Consider the following 20016-nt stretch of genomic DNA (forward strand, 5'->3'; position numbering starts at 1 on the left):
TGTAGGGTTTATGCATACTTTATACAGTTCTGCTGTAGGTCCACCATATGAGATTGGCTAATTATGATGCAGATCACCTGCCTAGGATGTAACTGACATGATTTAAAGGCCCTACTTTATTGTATTATGTGGTGCATAGCATCTTGTCATGCAGAATAGCTTATACAAAAGTATATATTATTAATTGAATATATCCGTTTTTAATTGATAACTACCTACATCATCGCTGTGACATGGGTGGTCAGTTAGCTCGACCACGCTAAGCTGTTTGGCACACCACACAAACACGCGAGCTGGACACTAAAAAATCCTAAAAGTAACAGGACATGCACCCTGATGTCAAGCTACATCCAGTGGGAATATCAACACCATGTAGGAGCCTACATGAAGTGGATATGCAAATACTGTTGATCCTTTTAGCGAATCAACAAATGCACCTCGTTTGCATACATATTCATGCTGACAGCCTGGAAGTTACATGGATCTTAGCCACGTAAGCTGGGTAACAGCATGAATGCACAGTTGTATGGACCCGATGCAAGGTTCTACAGTACATTTGTGTAAGCTACGTTATAAATGTTACTTTTACAATTTTTTTTTTTAATTTTTCTGTTAAGCATGTTTGTGCAATGTGGCACATAGTGCAAACATATGAAAATTATAAAAAAAATGATTCATTTTACATATTCCTTTCCTTTTTCAGATATCCATGCTCTATGTTTAGCACATTTATGTATATTATCTAACATTTTCAGGGGAGTTACGTCCATATTTGTGGACTTTTACATCCCCTTCTGTCCGTGTAGAGTCCTGTACATGGAAATTTTCCACATACACTACGAACATGGACACAGTCTACATGGACGCCTTTCAGCTTGTTAAATCACTCCACCTGGCTAATTTGCAAAAGATTCACCTGCTTATGCATAAATTTGCATTGCACGGAAGTTTCCCTGTTTGTGTATCCTTGAGTACAGCTAAACAACATTTACTGAATCTAAAAATGTTCACGCTCGTACAAAAAAAAATTGTGTAGGCTTTATTGAATTCCCCCTATTATCTTTTTCTGGTAGGGTGGGCTAAGAGGTATGAAAATACAATCTGTAGTTTGCTTGGTGACACCAGAAAGAAAGGGTTAGCAAAATAATTTATTTATTTATTTTATTTCACATTTGTTGACCGGGCTTGTCCGACTGAGCTGAAGAGACCTTTTTCAGAGGAGGCTTGGGGAGAAAAGCTCCAACATATTATACAATTTTCCTTATAAATTAGCATTAAACAGCAATGTTACAGGATTATTACAAGGCATTAAGTAGCAATACAATGTTATACAGTGTCAGTAATCAGGAGTATAGCAAAGCTCTTTTAAGATGTATAAAAGAAATAATATGTCATTAAGATGAATATAGTTTTGGAGGGTAAGTGGTTACAAAAACCCAGTTTTATCATGATGTAGTTGCATGAAGGCAAGACAATTACTATAGGATGTTTCTGTGAGGCGATTAGCTTAATAGGTTTTAGAAGTCAGTAGAAAGAGTAGTCAAGGAAGATTAGAGAGAGCTAGTGAGAAGAGTGAGTTAAAGGCAGAAAGTAGATTAAGGTATGAGAAGTAGGGGATGTTAAGGAGGGAGAGTGCAGTGGCAGGACCAGTGACTTTTAAAGTGCTCTTTGGTGGCTGTCTTAAATTGTTTAGGATGTGTAAGGGTCCTAATTTCTAGTGGGAGTCTATTCCAGGCAATAGTGGGGTAATAGCTGTACATGTTGCATCCAAATTTAGACTTGGTTTGTAGATTTGTAGTAGGTCTTGGTTAGAGCTTTGAAGAGGTCTGGAGGGAGAATAATGGGAGATCAGAGGGGATAGTGTCAGGCAGTAGGAAGGCTGGTATAGGATAGAATGAATGAGCTGAAGCTGAGAGAGAAAAAAAGCTGGTGGGGTAATTCAAGCCAGTTTAGGTGTTTTAGAAAGAGACAGTGATGGGATTTGTAAGTTTGTTGGGCAGCAAATCTAGCTACCTTGTTGTAGGTAGATTTGAGTTTGGTCAGGAGTGCTGAGTTAAGATTTGTGAGAATTTGAGAGTTGTACATTAGACTGGGTAGAAGGCAGGTAAGAGAGAGAGTGACCTTGGCTTTAGAGGTAAGGAATTTCTTGTTATGGTAAAAGAGCCCTAGCTTTGAATGAATCTTTTTGATGCAGTTAGTAACATGCAAGTCAAATTTAAGCTGATCATCAATGGTGACGCCTAAGAGCTTAGTGCTGGATTCTACCTGAATGGGAATGTTATTAAGGCACTGTATGGAGAAGGAGGGTTTAATATTGTTGAATTTTTTAGGTCAGAAGAGTAAAAGCTTTGTTTTTTTAGGGTTAAAGATGAGCTGGTTGTTGTAGAGCCATGTTTTGACTAAGTAAAAAGATCCCTGAGTAGCTGAGAAGAGCTTCGAGGGAGAGTTGGCTGTGGTGATAACTGTAGAGTCATCTACGTATTGCACTAAAGATGACTGAGGACGGGAGATATAGAGCTGATTAGTAAAGATATTAAAAAGTAAAATTCCTAGGATAGACCCTTGAGGTACACCCATTTTTACAGGGAGAGGAGGGGAGAGTACAGAGTGCCATATCACTGATTGAGATCTATCAGTGAGGTAGCTGGAGAACCATGCAACAGTATCAGAGGAAAGGTTGAGGCTATGCAGTTTGTGCAGCAGAAGAGAGTGTGAGATGGTGTCAAAAGCTTTTGAGAGGTCCAAGAATAGGCAAGAGATAAGTTTATGGTCATCCATGGCTATAGAGACAGTGTTGAGGAAGGATAATAGAGCTGTAGTGGTGCAATGTTTGGGTCTGAAGCCATGTTGAGTCGGTGTAAGCAGATTGTTCTGTATTAGATACTGCATAACTTGTTTATGAATACATTTTTCTAGTACTTTAGAGAGATGAGAGAGGCTAGCGATAGGTCTGAAGTTGGAGATATCAGGGAATTTATCTCCTTTGTATATAGGTAGAGTGTAGCATTGTTTCCAGATGGAAGGGACTTTAGATTCAGAGATAGAGCGATTAATTAGGATAGATAGAGGGAGAGCAAGAGAGTCAGCTGCTAGTAGAAGAAAAGTGGAAGGAATATTGTCAGGTGATGCTGAGCATGGTTTTAATTTAGAGAGTAGAGTTTTGATGTAGCTACTATGTACAGGTTTGAGGGAGAAGGTATTTGAGGAGATAATATTAGGAGTAGGTTCAGAAAAGTTGGAGATGTTAGTAGTAGAGGAGTTTGGGTTAGGGTTGAGTAACTTAGATATTGAATCAATAAAATAGGTATTGAAGATAGTGGCAGTTTCTTCAGATATCTTGTCTGGGCAGGGATTGGGGGAGCTAAGATTACCTGGATGTAGTATTTGGTTAATAGAGTTCCAGAATTTTTAGGAGTAGATCTTACGGCTTTGGGAAGTTTGTTATAGAAGTCATTTTTATCTTTGTTTATGTGTTTTTTTTGTCAGATTTCTGAGATCTTTATATTTTTGCAAGTCTGCAGGGAACTTAGTTTGTGACCATTTGTTCCATAATCCGTCTCTATTTATCATAAGGGTAAGAGTGGCTTTTGAAAGCCATGGAGATATGGTGGACTTAATTCGGACTTTGCGAGGGGGAGCAAGTGAGTCTAAGATGCTAAGGAAGGTGGAGTTGAAAGCTAGGACTGCTTCTTCTAGTGGGAGTTGAGTAAGGAATTTCCAGTTTACTTTCGAGAGGAGGGCATTAGAGGTTTCTGGATGGAAGTTAGAGAGTTTGCAACAGGTAATAAATCTAGGAGGTTTTGAGAAGTGGGGAGTGAACCTAAGCACTTTTATTGGGGAGTGATCGCTCAGGGTGTTTGGTAAGGTTTCAGGGTTATGATATTTGGAAGGATTAGATACAACAGTCAATAAGAGTACTAGATGTGTGAGAGTTGTTTGTATGAGTAGGCTGGGAGATTAGCTGTGTAAAGCCATATAAATTAATATGAGTATTAGAATTTGGATTACTGAGAGTTGACCAGTTAATGTTGACATCCCCAAGGAGGATAGTTTCATTGGCGATGTGTTGAGAATAGTATGAGAGAATATTTTTGAGCAGAGGAATGTTGTCTCCTGGAGGAATATATATGGCTGCTACTGTGATAGTGGTGTGGTCATTGATTTTAAGATTAGCTGTCAGTAGTTCAGCAGGAGAAAAGTATGGGATCTGTTTCATAATACTTGTAAGAGTGAGGTGGTTGGAGTAGAGGATGGCTATGCCACCCCGCTTTTGTTTTGGCGATCTATGCAGGGTATATTATAACCAGGGGGGAAAATGTCTTTATCAGAGGTTTGGGGTTTTAGCCAAGTGTCTGTTAGGGTGATGACCTCAGGGGTGTGGATAATAAACTGTTTGCAAGTAATATATGGAAAATTTATATGAATACTTGGAAAGTGAAGAGATAAAGACAATGGGATTTAGAAAGGATAGATGCAGATTTAAATAAAATGTACTGATAAGAAAATTGAGTTAGATTACCTTAAATGGTGCTAGAAGAGGTAGGTAAAGATCATTATCTAGGGAAAGACAGGCTCAGTTATGTTTTTTATATTTCCATAAAATAAATGTCTCACTTTAGGGGTTCATAATGATTGCATAGTCCTCACTGTTATAACATTTTTAAGGAAAATGGGTGATAAATAGACCATGAAAAACTAAAGTCCTATCACCGTATGTAACACAGATTACAAAATCTTGGCCAAAGTCCTACAGGTTAGAATAAAAGATGGTATTAATTGAAATACAGTGACAGCAATATATGGCATGTCAGGAAAACAAATTAAGGAACTTAATCTTAATTAAACATACACCCAGATTCATGAACAACTAATCTTGCACTGCTATAATGTGCACATCAATGTGCGTACACAATAGCAAGCTATTTTGTATTGATTACATGGCCCTACATGTTACGCAAAGCTGCCAAACAAAGGTAAACAGCAGAGTATGCTACTGAAAGCATTGTTCTTCTTTCGGCTTTTCCCAGTTAGGTGTCGCCACAGTGGAACTCGGGTCCGCTAATGACTGGCAGTAGATTTTTACATAAGCAGCTGAATTGCATGCTAATTAATAGATCTAAGATGGTGGAGCCATTCAGGAAGCTACAAAGTAACCACGTAGAGATGGTGTAACCCTTTGCCATGAACTCCAAAACCTATTGGAATATAGCCACCATCAAACTTGGAAAAAAAGAAGTGTTAGGAGCTGCTGCTGCTGTCTCACTTGTATATGTGTAACAGGTTCAAATCTATGCTGCTGCTGCTGCTGATAGTCCTCATTGAAAGAGAAGAAGGGTGTTCAGACCCCCATATAACATATCATGGACTGCATGATATTGAAATAGTAGAGCAATACAGGGTTGCTAGGGGAACACTACAGGATCTCTGCATCTTTTGCCACCCTCACCTTAGACCCAGGGAAAATCAAGAAGAACCTATACCAGTGGAAAGTGAGGTATGTGTAGCATTAAAGATATTAACTACTTGTACATCCCAGAGACCCACAGGGGCTATACTAGGGGTGTCACAGGATTCAGCCTCTAGAATATTTCACCAATATCTTAATGCTGTGCTGCAACATGGAAGTGATTACATCTATTTTCCATGCCCACCAGGGAAAGAGCAAGAACAATGCAGGAATTCTGTGATGTACCACACTTCCCTGAAATATTGGGGCCATAGATTGCACTCGCATAGAAATAAAAGCCCCACCTGGTGAACAGGGACACAAATCAACAGAAAGGGGTTCCACTCAATCAAATATCAGTTTGTCTGTAATGCTGAGGGATCACCCTCAGTGTCTTTGCAGGCATCTCAGGCAGTTACCATGACTCACACTTATGGCACACCTCGCAGCTGTACACAATGTTTGCTAGGGATGATGTTCCACAAGGCCATCTACTGGATGATGCAGGTTATGCACTGGAACCATGGCTCATAACATCCATCAGGATGCACACACACTCACAGAGGAAGGATACAACAATGTTCACACTTCAGCTAGAAACTTCATACACTGTGTGTTTGGCATGCTGAAGTCACAGTTCCACTGGCTGCACTCATCAGGTGGTGCCCTGCAGTACAACCCAGCCACTTGTGCAGAAATTCTCACAATCTTAGCCAGGTTACACAATATTGTCTTGAGGAAGCAGCTACAACAGAGACAGAAAATGCCAGACAAAAAACTCCTGGACCACAGGTGGGGCTGCAGATCCGACACATACAGAAAATAATTTTGAGGGAGAACCTCCAGCTGCAGAGGTAGTCAGCAGAAGTAGGTGTGCACAATATGCACTTGCCCTGGCTAAGAGGCAAAGGATAGCACACATACTCACCATGTAAGACTCAAAGGTTAGTGCACACACCCAGCAACTAAGAGGCAAATGATTGCACACACACTTAGCAATGAAGGAATAAATATAACGACCTAAGCACATAAAACTATTAAAAGCGATGCCATATAATATCCACAAACTTTACTCACTCATGTAATGTCTATGTGAATAGCATCAGACAGAGGCAACCTCAAAGCATGTGACTCATAACTGTGGTAATGTCAAGGTAAGTGTGGAACCTGTAGTATATGAACACGTGTAAGAACATAAACTACCTGTATACTGTCAGTCTTGTACCTGTCCACTCTCTGTATCAGACATAGATGCAACCCTAAGTCAAACCCAAATGAACAAAGACCGTGGCACAGTCATAATCATTTTCACAGGGTGGGGGCTGCAGTAGGTCAAGGGTAACACCAAAGTAGTGCGCATGTGTGAGTAAGAAACACATAACATTCATTAAAATATGAAATATCTCAGGGACACTAACAGGAGATATATCCCAATCAACAATCAACATTCATTTTTTTTTACCTTGCATGTGTGTGGTTTGGTATGGGCAGTTTTTGTGAAATGTGTGTGTCTGCATGAACACAATCAAGCTCTGGGCTAGCACAATGTCCTGCAATGTGGGACAGGTGTGAGCCATGCATGATACAGTTGGCTGTTCAGTGTCATTGCTTCTGACCACATGAATTGCCTCTGCCAGGAGTTGCACTGCTACTTCCATGTCCCTGGTTCAAATTGAAGGTTCTACCTGAACATGAGTGATGTTTGCTGGACAAGCTATTTTCACAACTACATCCAGGATCATGAGCTCTTGGCCTACTATGTGTGGGTGTGGACACCTACATTACTGATGGAGCAGTGGAAGTAGTGCCAGTACAGGAGTGGGATATGACATGGCCACATTTGCTAATACCACAAGATGTTGTGGCTCTACAGAAATGTGGATGCTGGCCCTCCTGCAGCAGATATTCTGTCACAGGCACTACATGATCCAATGTGTCACTAATCCTATCCAATGAGTAACCCACATGGTAGAGGCAGTTATACAGTAGCAAATGATAACACAATACTGTGATGTAATCATACTTGAAAGTACAGCAAGAGCTGACATATGTGCAGGATACCAGCAATGAATTTTTAAAATTGTATACATATCAACATTTTGTACATTGCATATTGAAATGTATTCGAAATATGAACACGTGAGCAGTTTGTGAAGAGGACAAACATAACTTATGAAATAGTGCAGTAATGTGCAGAGTAATCTCCTCTAAGTAACTAGCAGTAATGGTCTGTCTCTAGCCAATCAGTCTCCCTTCCTTCCACCTCCATAGCTACACCATTACCTTTATACAGTGTAGGTTCAGCCCTCTGAGCACACTGAAGATACAAATATGGTATGAAATCATTAGCTTTCTTGAATACCAAAAATAATAATAATAACAATAATAATCACTTGGTGTAGGGGACGTAAACATGGAGTAAGTAGCTGCATGATTGCACGCACATGCCCTAGGACTGCAGGGATGAGCAATGGCAGATGTTAGCTGCTAATGGCTTAGAAGTGTTACTGATTGCTCTACCTTCAACAACAATCAATAATGAAATGAGTCTTTTCTCTGAAGTGTTTGTATCATGGAGGGGAGACTTAAAATAAAAAATGTAAGCACCCTGAAAGCTATGAGAACAACCATAACAACATTGATATCCTTGTACTAAGAGCACACTGTCCCTCCTCTGCTTAAAATCTGTCTGAAATGCTGATCAGCTGTATTACACATTGAAACCAAGATGCAAATAAATGGCCATGACATTACATTTTTGTAGTTAAGCTGAGAGGAGAAGATGCTCATAAAACAAAGAGAATAAGTAACTGTCAGATTTGACAACCTGTCCTTAATATGGTGTGGGCTATTATTAGTATAAAGTATTTGCTGATATCACATTGATCTAGACATATTCAAGCAAACGAGAAAGGAACAGTTTCTGGTACTGTGTTGGTGTCAGTGTTGTTATTGCATTAACTTGATGGTTCAGTTTGAGATAGTGTGCTGTCTGACAGAGTCAGTGCATATTTTCTGAGCATATGATCAGGCTGTAACACACACACACAGATCTAGGAAACTTCACAATCCTGCCTTTTCTTTATTATTCCCTAATATTTGTTAATACTGACTTTTTTGTAGTCCTCATTTGCTTGGGTTTTGGCAAAGTGCACTGTTTTGAAGCAGTGAACAAGAGTCCATTGCCCAAGGTGCAAACTGAGAAATTTAATTTGGTATGCCATCAGTAGCGCATGTCAGAATGGCACAGGTGTGCTTTGCTACAGCACTCTGAACAGCAGTAAAAGAAGAAATTCTACTTTGCTTGGAAATTTTGCAGTAGATGTGAAAATGCAGCTTGTATTTTTTTGTGTGGAAGATAAATTGTTATTCAATTTCCTGTGAATGAGTTGCTTACATATCTGTTTAAGCCACATCTGTTTGATCAGTTGTAGTCCTCAGCATTTGCACAAGGTCTAGCAATGAGCATCTGTAGTATGTGATGCTAAATGGGATCTTTAATCAAACTCTCTACTGCCTACGTCACATTCATTTCATCCTGTAACTGCTGTACCTTCCCTACCTCTCTGTTCACTGTGCCTGCACAGCAATTTGCATGGGTTTCTTTCCTGCGTGACCCCACCCCCACCTGGGAATAACTGCATAAAGCAAAATCTATCTTATCTACTGATGCTGGCTATGTTAACTAAGTAAAACCTCTGGGAAGCAAGAACTGACTCCCTCCAGCTTTTCTATTGTAACAGGTGAATTACAATTTAGTTTTTGTAAACTATTTAGGCTTAAAGGTGTATGCACAACAACAGTGAAGGGATCCAGCCAATTGCCACTAGACTGGGCTATAATACTTTGAATCATCCTTACATTCACACAGTGTTCCAGTCCCAAGCATTTACTTTTTAATTTGGTAATGTTTTGCTTTTACTTTCATTATAGTTTTTATACTAATCACAACTCTCTCCATAATTGCCAAACAACCCTGTTTGTGTGCTTGCAGTGATAATTTAAAGTATTCCACAACTACTCAGATCAGTCTTTTGTTAGATACTGATATTTTTAAGCTTATTCCTCACCTTACACTGATAGTTCTTCAGCCCTTCTCCCTGTGGGGGAGGGATCCATAATTTCCGGGTTAATATTGTTCTGGCTGCTCTCTACTCCGTTCTCCCTAGCTGCTACTTCCACCCACCCCCTGATTATTTTCATTAGTCAGCCCCCTCTTAGGGTGCCATCTTTAATCAAACTCTCTACTACCTAACTTGCATTCATTTCATCCTGTAGCTGTTGTATCTTCCCTGCTCATTGTGCCTGCACAGCAAGTAAGTTGAGTAGTATCCCCAGTTTATCCCCATTACAAATTGGCTAACTCACAACATTAGCTAAAGTGTAGTTTACCCCTGCCCCCTCCAGCTATTGTATTCCTAACCTAATTTAAGAGCTAAAATACTTACCTTACAGCTCTAGGAAGCCCTAGGAAACCTTGTTGACTGCAATTGTATTAAAAATAGCAAATCTATAGCTAGCAAAATTAAGTGTTAAAACTGGTGTAATTTAAGAGCTAAAATACTTATTAAGTGCTACAACTTGTGTAATTTAAGAGCTAAAATACTTACCTTACAGCTCTAGGAAGCCCTAGGAAACCTTGTTGATCGCAACAACAATCACATATCCTCTGCCCTCTTCTTGGATCTTTCCAGGGCATTTGACATGGTTGACCACCAACTTCTAATTCACACCCTGCAAACATTCTGTCTAGATACTGAGGCCCTTCAATGGTTTACATCCTACCTGAATGGGAGACAGCAGGCTGTTCTTTGGCAGAACAAACTCTCTAACTTACTACCCAATACCCTTGGAGTACCACAAGGCTCTATACTAAGGCCCCTGCTATTTTCCACCTTCATTAACGACCTGTATACTGTCATCCCAAAAGTCAGCTGTATCCAATATGCTGATGACTCCACCCTAATCTGCTCTGCCACATCTCCAACAGACTTATGGTCTGCTACCCAGTCCACCTTTAACACAATAGAAAACTGGCTTTCTGAACGTCCTTTGATACTGAATCCCAGAAAAACTAAAATGCTGTTATTCTCACCAACACAAAGATCTCCTGCTTTTACCTTTACCATAAATGCAAATGATGGCACATTAATCTCCCCTGACTCCTCTACAAAACTACTAGGTGTCATTATAGATAACAATCTAAAATTCGACCTGCATGTAAACCAATCAATCAAAACCATCAATAAAAGACTAGGGTCACTTTACAGAATAAAAGCCCATCCTAACCCCTCCAGCTAAAATTGCCATAGCTCGCTCTCACCTTCTCTCAACACTTCTGTATGCATCCCCTATATTCTCTAATATAAATAAGACTGTACTTAACAAACTCTCAACCTGCTACAACCACATTGCCAGGTTTGCCACTGGGCTGCCTTTTAGGACACATCATTGCATCAATCTTAACCAGCTTGGGTGGCTTGAACTACCCAGTCTAATTCAGTATAACCAACTGATCATGGCTTATAAAATCCTTTATAATCCGGGTAATACTCCTGCACTTAAAAATCTTATCACCCCTTATCACAATCCAGGACTGCTTAGATCCTCTAACAGACTACTAATTCAGACAAGCAAAATTAACAATGCAGCTGGTTACTCTCTCTTTGCAAACTCTGTAGGCAGATCCTGGAACTGAAATTACTTTATTACTCTCCTCCCTAGGTCAATTTAATACTAGACTCAAACAACATCTGGCACTAAACTGGCCATGCCATTGTATCAAGCCTGGCTAACTCTCTTCTAGATTATGTAAAAAATGTTAATCAGCTACTGTTTAATTTACCCCTGGCTTTCACAGTCGACTATCCCAGTCAACAAATGCAAAATAAAAAATAAATAAATGCATTTCAAATGTTATTGCAAAATGTGGTGAGTTTTTTGACTTACAGCACATTATACACCCAATTGTCTTGTGATTTCCCTTGAAGCATGTCTCGTATGTAGTAGGTATAAAAGATTATGTAGTAGCTATTACACACAATCTGGCCAGGCAACATATCTGTAATACTCATTCCTAGGTACTTTTAAAGTCGTGATAAAAAGTTACTTAAAAATCACATTATTACACTGTTTGTAAAATGGTCTGCATACTGGAGTTGAATCCTGCTTCAACTCTGCTTTTTCATTTAGCTCATAAAGTTTACACCTTGTGTGATACCTCCACTCTGGACCAGTAATCAAGGAGTCCACTGCCCAAGGTACAACTTGAGAAATTTAATTTGGCATGCCATCAGTAGCCCGTGTCAGAATGGCACAGGTGCACTTTGCTACAGCACTCTGAACAGCAGTAAAAGAAGAAATTCTACTTTGATTGGAATTTTTGCAGCAGATGTGAAAATGCAATTTATGTTTTGTTGTGTGGAAGATAAATTGTATGCATGTTTTTTTTCTCGGTGTATTTTCTACACTTCTTATTTGAGCACAAACAGGGCTCACTGGTGGTGGAAGAAGTGGACAATTTAATTCCTGTCATCTCCATTAGTGCAGTTTTGTCACTCGTGCACAGCATTTCTAATGAGTGAGTGATGTGCTCATGCTGTATACCTGTTTCTGTGGCAGAAGCTGTAAATGCAGTGATTTGGACCCTTAACAGAGTTGTTCTGGGCTTTAGATCCATACAATTTGAAGGGAATGTGGAATTTATTACTCTAGATAGTATGACTTGGTTTCATCAAAACTTCATATTCTTTTTTTTTTCCTGTTTCTTGCCTTGTGTAGTTGCTCAGTAATGAGTGGCTGCAATCAAGCTTACCTGCTTAAGGAAAAAAGTGAAGAAGTGTATTTGGGAAGCCTTTTGTAGTGCAAACAGGCTTAGCGGCATTGCGAGGATGTCAGCACTCTGGACAGTATTGAGTGGAGAAGATTCACCTGCTGTGCAACTGTCTTTGTGGCACAAGATTTAAGTGCTCTGACTTTAGAGGTAGAACACAGGGGATCCAGGGTTCAAATCCAAATAAAGCTTATCCTTACAAAGGATATCAGAATGCAATTTCTAACAACACTTTGATTAGGAAGGTAACACTACATACAAATGGCTATCATAGCTATGTTTATTGCAAGAAATGTCTCATTGATGCTTTGATAATTTTTTTCTAAGCATTTCTCATAAATGATTTACTTACAAAACACAGTTGAATGTGTGTGTGCAATTGTCTAAGCAGGATAATTATGATAATGAACTAAAAATGCACTTGCATATCTATGATGGGTGGAATACTTAAGTTAAAATAATCTTTTCTCCTCACATAGCCCAACTCTGTGTTTAGGACAGTATGTGATAGTGAAGCATGTATGTATCATTCCCCAACCTGTATTAATCAGCTTATGAAAGTCTATTCATCTGGCATATAGTAAAACTGCCTCTTTTATGGGAATGCATTTCATATGACTTCCAATAAATCACACACAAACAGGTCTATCTGAAGTATATCTCAATTCATACTGAATGCAGTTGATCTGTAATTAACAGGTTCACAGGGAGTTCTGTGGCACTAACAAATAATCACCTTGTTTGAAATGTATGCATTATTTCTTCCTCAGGTTTGGTTCTCACATTGGTTAACTAACTTTTTATGGAGTATAATTCCAAAAAGGTTATGTGCCAAGTCATATATTTAACCTCCAAAACACCAGAGATAATCAAAGCCATTGAACCTATCAGTGTTGACCATCTGAAAAAGTGTGAATAGGTTGTACATCAAGCATGGCAAATCTCACTGCCATGTTTCACACCTGCACTGCTGCTTGATAACATACCTTTGTCTTTGTGCACAAATACCTCTCTTGCTTTCTACTGAGCAAATGCAGTTGACATAGTTGTGCATGTTCATGCACTAGCTGTTAAAACAGGATTGGAGTTTGGTGTGCTAAATTTAGAGCACAGAGGTGAGGTGTTGAGGAGTACAGGATTTTTGTGGTACTCCTCTTGAAGTGCTACAGCCATAAATTCTTGCAGGGGGTCTATACTGGGTCTCAGTATAAGACTGAGGCTTGGAACAGATTAGCCAAGGCTGTCTCCAGTGCAACAGGCATCCTACACACTGTAGAGAATTATTGTCACCACTATAGTGATCTGAAATGGTGCAAGAAAGACCTCCTCGGCTGATGGGAAGATGAGTTTAGAACTGCTGACATCCTTCAGTTGTGCAAGTATACTGACCCATCCATACTAAATGATATAGAATGCAGGACACAGCCAAGACTATCATTCAGTATGCTTTCATGTTTCTCCTTCTCTGTTGTACAGCTGCTGAAGACATTACAGTCAACCCATAGGTACACCAACAGATGTTAACTCACCTAAGACAGGCATGAGATATGTATGCATCAGGTCTTACTGTAAGTCTAATGAGTATCATAATTGTACGCAATATGGTAATACTGAAATAAATAGTTGTATTTATGATATCATAGTAGTGCAGTTGATTAATGGTACAACAGAGTAAGACCTTCCCATCATACCTGGATGTGGCAAAGGTGTATCGACTGGCTAATCATAATTGTTTATTTTATTTTATTTTATTTTATTTTATTCTGGAGCATTTCTCCCTGGGCCTCCGCTGAAAACAGGATCTGTGGAACCTAGTCGGACTTTCCCGGTCAACAAATGTTAAATAAAAATAAATAAATAAAATATAGTTATGTGATATGCCATGGATTTAATTTTCTCCCTTTTTGTCTCACCCCACCCCTTCCCTCTCTTTTTTTCATGGGGGATATTTTATATGGCTTAAAAATGTTCTGTTGTCATACATTTCTGTTTACAAAAACTGACGTGAGGCACAGAGATGTAGATGGATCACTGCGGATAGGCCCACCATCCCTCCACGAGTTGCAGCACTGACACCCAGCACTTCAGTGTGGCAAGGTGTCAGTGCTGAATCCAACCCCTACCCTACCTTTCCAGCTGCATCAGGTAGCTCTGCCCCAGCCAGCTGGTGCACTGGTATTCTCTAGGAGTAGTAGTAGTGGTGGTGGTGGTGGTGATTTTGTCACCTGCCAAGAGCTGACAGGGCTGTCTTCCTTGACACTGCACTGTCACAGTATAAAAGTCAGACTTCTGCAGTGGTGCTTGTGTTAAGTACTGAGTCCTCTAGATTGTGTCAATAGATAGGTAGGGTGTTCTAATCTCACATCAGTCAACATGCGTGTGTGTGTCTGAGAGTCTGTGCGTGTATAGAATCATGGAAATATGAACTTAACTACTGCTGGCCTCAGTAAAGTAGTAGCCTGGAGTTAATTTTTCACTGCAAGGTGAGTCCACATCAGTGTTAGACCCTTGTCCCATCATCATCTTCTCTGAACCACAGTGCTAAAATCATCCTCTATAAAGTGCACTTTCACAGTATAAAAGTCACACTTCTGTGGCGGTGCTTGTGTTAACTACTGTGCCCTCTACATTGTATATCTAGATAGATGTGGGGTTCTAATCTCAAAGCAGTCAACATGTGTGTACATGTATGGAATTGTATAAATATGACCTTATCTGTTGCTGGCCTAATACCGTAGTAGCCTGGAATTCATTTTACACTGCATGGTAAGTCCATATCAGTTTCACACCCTTCCCCAAACATCATCTTCTCTGCAACACCACACTGATGTCATCCTTTATAAAGTGTACTCTCACACTATAAAGGTCAAACTTCTACAGTGGCATGTGTGTTAAGTAATGTGTCCTCTAAGACAGGTAGGGGGTTCTAATCTCACATCAGTCAACTGTGTGTGTGTGTGTGTGTGTGTTTGTTTGTGTGTGTTTGTATGGAGTTTTGCAAATATGACGTTAACTACTACTGGTCTCAATAAAGTGCTAGCCTGGAATACATTTTACACAGCAGGGTAAGTCCATATCGGTGGCAGAGCTTCTCCCAACATCATCTTCTCAGCAACACAGTGCTAATGTCATCCTCCGTAAAGTGCAGTCTCACACTGTAAAAGTCAGACTTCTGCAGTGGTGTTTGTATCAGTTACTGTATCCTTTAGATTGCATAGCTAGATAGGTAGAGGGTTGTAATCTCACGGCAGTTTACTTGTGTGTGTATGGAGTTTTGTAAATATGATTTTAACTACTGCTAGTCTAGATAAAATAGTAATGTAGAATAAATTTTACACTGCGGGGTGAGTCCACATCAATGTCGGAGCCTTCTCCCAATATCATCTCAGCAACCCAGTGCTGATGTCGTCCTCTATAAAGTGTGTTGTCACATTATCAAAGTCAGACCTCTGAAATGACACTTGTGTTAAGTACTGTGCTCTCTAAATTGTATAAATAGATAGGTAGGCAGTTCTAATCTCACAACAATCAACTTGTGTGTATGATGGTGGGTCCACTGCATCGCTGGAGGATTAATTCAACAGGTGTGCTCATTTAACTCCCACTCGTGAGAAACATGTACATGGTCAGATCAATCTCATATCTCCTTTTCACTCTTTTCACAAATGCATACTGTCTGAAACACAGTGATGAGGCCATCATTTCAATAATGCACCCTCACACCACTAAAGTCAGACATCTGCTGTGGAGTGTGTGTATAATACACTTGTTTGTAGATTGTGTCAGTCGATAGGTAGGTAGTTCAGATAAGGCAGTGAGACTCTCCTGACTGTGTGTGTGTGAATGTAAATGGATGCAGGAGTGTGTTACAAATCTTACTAGTGGCATTTAGAATTTCACATAGCTGTAGAGGTCATTTTTGCACAGTGTGGCTCACATGCAGTCAGATTTATCCACTGGCATGTGTATAAAATACACTTGTGTGTAGATTGTTTCAGTACATAGGTAGGAAGTTCAAATACAGGAATGACTGTCATTTGTGAGTATGTGTTTCTCCCTCTTACTGTGCAGAACAGGTTGCAAATACATATATGAAGTATATCTATACAGTGTGATTGTACTGTGCAACTACTTTTTAGCAGAAATATGAAGGCATGTGTTGCCTGACAAACAGCAAGATGCTTTCTAAGTAATTACAGGGACATATATCCCTTGATTCATACACATGATGTAATGCTTTTACATAAGCACACATATGACAATTGTTGATGCATTATACCGCTTATACCAGGGCACATTCATTGATCCCACTGTGGTAATGATTTTCTCAGTGCTTAGGCAAGTGTTTTAAACCAGCATTGAGTGACTGTAAGTATTTGTGTCCTTAACATTTCTGCAGGAAAGGCATCCTCTCAATTATACTTTGTATCTATAGAGTGGCAGAAGCCTCCCCCATAAATTTGAGTAGATACAAATTATGGACAAATAAAGTACAGTTGATTGAATGACTTCACACAGGTGGAGTTCAACAGCTGTGATAACAGGTCCACTGTGGTGAATGTGATTAATAGCCATATTGTAATTTGGAGAAATTGTACAGCTTGATGTTCAGTTCTAACATGCATATTCATTTTGTGTGAATGTACTGACATCACACAACAACCATTACATTATGTCACTCTTATCCCTTGATATATTGCACAAACACATGTGATCATGGCTTTGGATTTCATGGCAATAGACATTTTTTTTGCCAATGTCCTTGTGAAAGTGCTACTTTGACACATGCATTGAGTACTGTGGTGTATATGAGTGTGCTCCAGTTCTTTGGTGGTATGTCTACAGACAGACATACAGAGAAACTTTCCTTGACCACAGAACATTTTTATAGGACTGATCACAATTCTGTGCACATGAGCATACTCATTTAATTGCCATCAGTCTGACATGCTGATATAACATTCATTATCAGTGATCCTTTCTTAATTCACACATTAATTTAATTTGTTTGTGACAATACCCATTGCTAACTCCTGTTGCAGATGCTGACAATGCACAGCTCTGGGGAATGCATCGCATCTTACAGTGGTGTTTGTATCTGTTCTTACCTGTCTGCACAATAACTGTGTCATGCAGGAGTGCCTTATGTAAAGGTATTAGTTATGTTACACTCTGCTCCCACATTTGTAAGACCACACACACACACACACACACACACACACACACACACACACACACACACACACACACACACACACACACACCACCTACATATGGGATGCATAACCATTAGAATACTGAAGTACATAATTCCCTTCAAGGGTGATCACCCTCATACATGTGTTAGGCCTATTTCTGTGACATACTCAGTTAATAAACATATCAGTGTTATCATTGATGGGATGGCTTCAATTCTTGCAAATGGAGATTGTGGCCTCATTCCTATTTTCTAACATGTTATATTGATGAACTGTATGCTATGCAAATATCCTATAATGTATGTACTGTCCTTGCGAACTGTCATCTGAACTCAGCATGTTAATCACATTCATATGTCATGTAATTCCCCTCTGTTACAATGTTAATTTATGTGACTATCACATCCTATAATATCATGTTTGCTTTTACTTACCTATATTTGCTAAGGAAGTGTGACCACCATTTATTATGATATACATATTGCAAAATTTTATTATAAAAGTGTCTTTTGTGACAGAATTTGAACATTTACCCTCCCTTCTTACATATTTCTGTACAGGTCTTTGATTTCTGTCCACATTGTTCACAGCACAGTTTTTCTGTCTGGTAACCCATGTATTATAGCTGCCCTTGCCATTCTTCTCCCTTCTTACTTATTTCTGTATTCATATGTTTGTACACTTTCTTTGCCTGTGTACAACTTGCATTATAATTTGCCCTATGCAGCTCTTCATGCTGTCCGTGTGAGTACGTATAACATGTTTGCTCATAGCTCAGCTTGTTTGTTTATAGTGTGTGTTCATGTTGTTCAACACATTTTCCTGCACATCAACACTGTTGCTGCCCAAGAAAACTTGCTTGTATTCATGTTAAGTGTGATAAGCAGCATACGTATGTGATTAGCACTGCTGCTGCTCATCATGCTAACACTTAAACAATGTGTAGGCTTCAATGCAAAGTCAACATGGTTATTCATGAATCCCACAGAAAGTGTACAACATACAGGTGAGAAGAGGGGGTATTTTTGGTATGTGATATAGTAAAGCGCTTTGATAGTTTACTGCAGAAACCAGTATAGGAAATATTACAACATTATGGTTTTGCTAGCAAGATACGGACGCTGATACATATATCATATAATTGATTGACAGCGTCATTGCTAATAAGTGATTGAGAAGGTGCAGACATCAAAATATTAATGAGAGTTAGGCAGAGGTGTCTGTTAAGTGGTCTTTTTCTTAGAGATGAATGATGTAATACAGTACATGGACATTACATTTTTATGAGGACAATGGGAGCTGGTTAAGGGTAGAACGCTAATAATTTAAGGTTAGTTTCTAGGAATAAACAGTCATTGGTATATTTACTTGAGGGAGTGGAAAGCACTTTAGGGAAAGTGGGACTAAAAATAAAAAGTAAGACATTTAAAAGTTTGTGTCAGACATTAGAATACCAGATATAGAATATACTTTGTTGGAAATAAAAACTTTAGACCTTACTTCCTTACTTTTGATGGACAAGAAAATAGAGACAACGAGATGAAGGAATTAACTTCTGGAAAACTTTCAGAATATCCTTTAGGAAGAAAGTTTAATAAATTTAATGCTTATGGGGCTAGCAAGTTATGCAGCTGGCATTTTTATTTTGCATAAAGAAGGGGAAAAAGAAATATTAGACTTTATTTCATTTTTTGAAAGGGGTACAGATTAAATGACAACAGAAGAAATATTGTCTATAATGAAGAAATGAAAGAGGGAGTGTATTTAGTTCATCTGGGAGTCTTTTAAATGTTATTTCATGACAATTGTCTCTGAATACTTTTTCTTGTCCATCACGTTACAAGACTTTAAAGACAAAAATAAAAAACAAATAAACTAGTAGTCTTAAAACTTTGTTGATGAGCTCAGTCACAATGATTTCCAAAAATCATGAAACCCAGGTAGTGTTCCAAAACAACAAGCCTTTATTCATCACAGGCAAGTGATTCTCAGCAACAAAAAATCAGAAATATTTTAACAACGTCAAACATCAATTTTTATATACTTAAAGGTAGGTGTGAAAAATGTACGTATGGTTTAATTTTAAACCAGCCTATTCAAGGCAAACAGTATAAGCAGGGCTGTAAAAGTGTGTTTAGAACAACAAGTACCCATTCCCACACACTACTACTGATTAGATCAAACTAAGTCCTAATTAAGGAAACACTACTATCTATTTGCAACTGACATTCCAAAATCAGGTATTAAGAAAAACATAAAATAACATAAAAAAACTTTCAACTAAAATCACTTTTGGTTACCTAATGCAATAAAGCCTTCATCGGGTCTGTGACAAGAACTAAAATCAAAATAAAACATATAGCTGTCTAAACATAAACATAATTTAAGTAGAACACTATAAATATTAAAATAAATCTGTCTAATAATATCATCTAGTAAATATCTATCCATGTGTATTAGTGTGCATAAAACCTAAGTAATTAACAGCTCAGAAAAAATGTCAGTGTGCAAAAAAAAAAAAGCTGTCATGACAGTTTTCA

The sequence above is a fragment of the Protopterus annectens genome, chromosome 4.part0, assembly GCF_019279795.1.
Source record: "Protopterus annectens isolate FY-2018-M chromosome 4.part0, PAN1.0, whole genome shotgun sequence".
Taxonomy (NCBI): Eukaryota; Metazoa; Chordata; order Ceratodontiformes; family Protopteridae; genus Protopterus; species Protopterus annectens.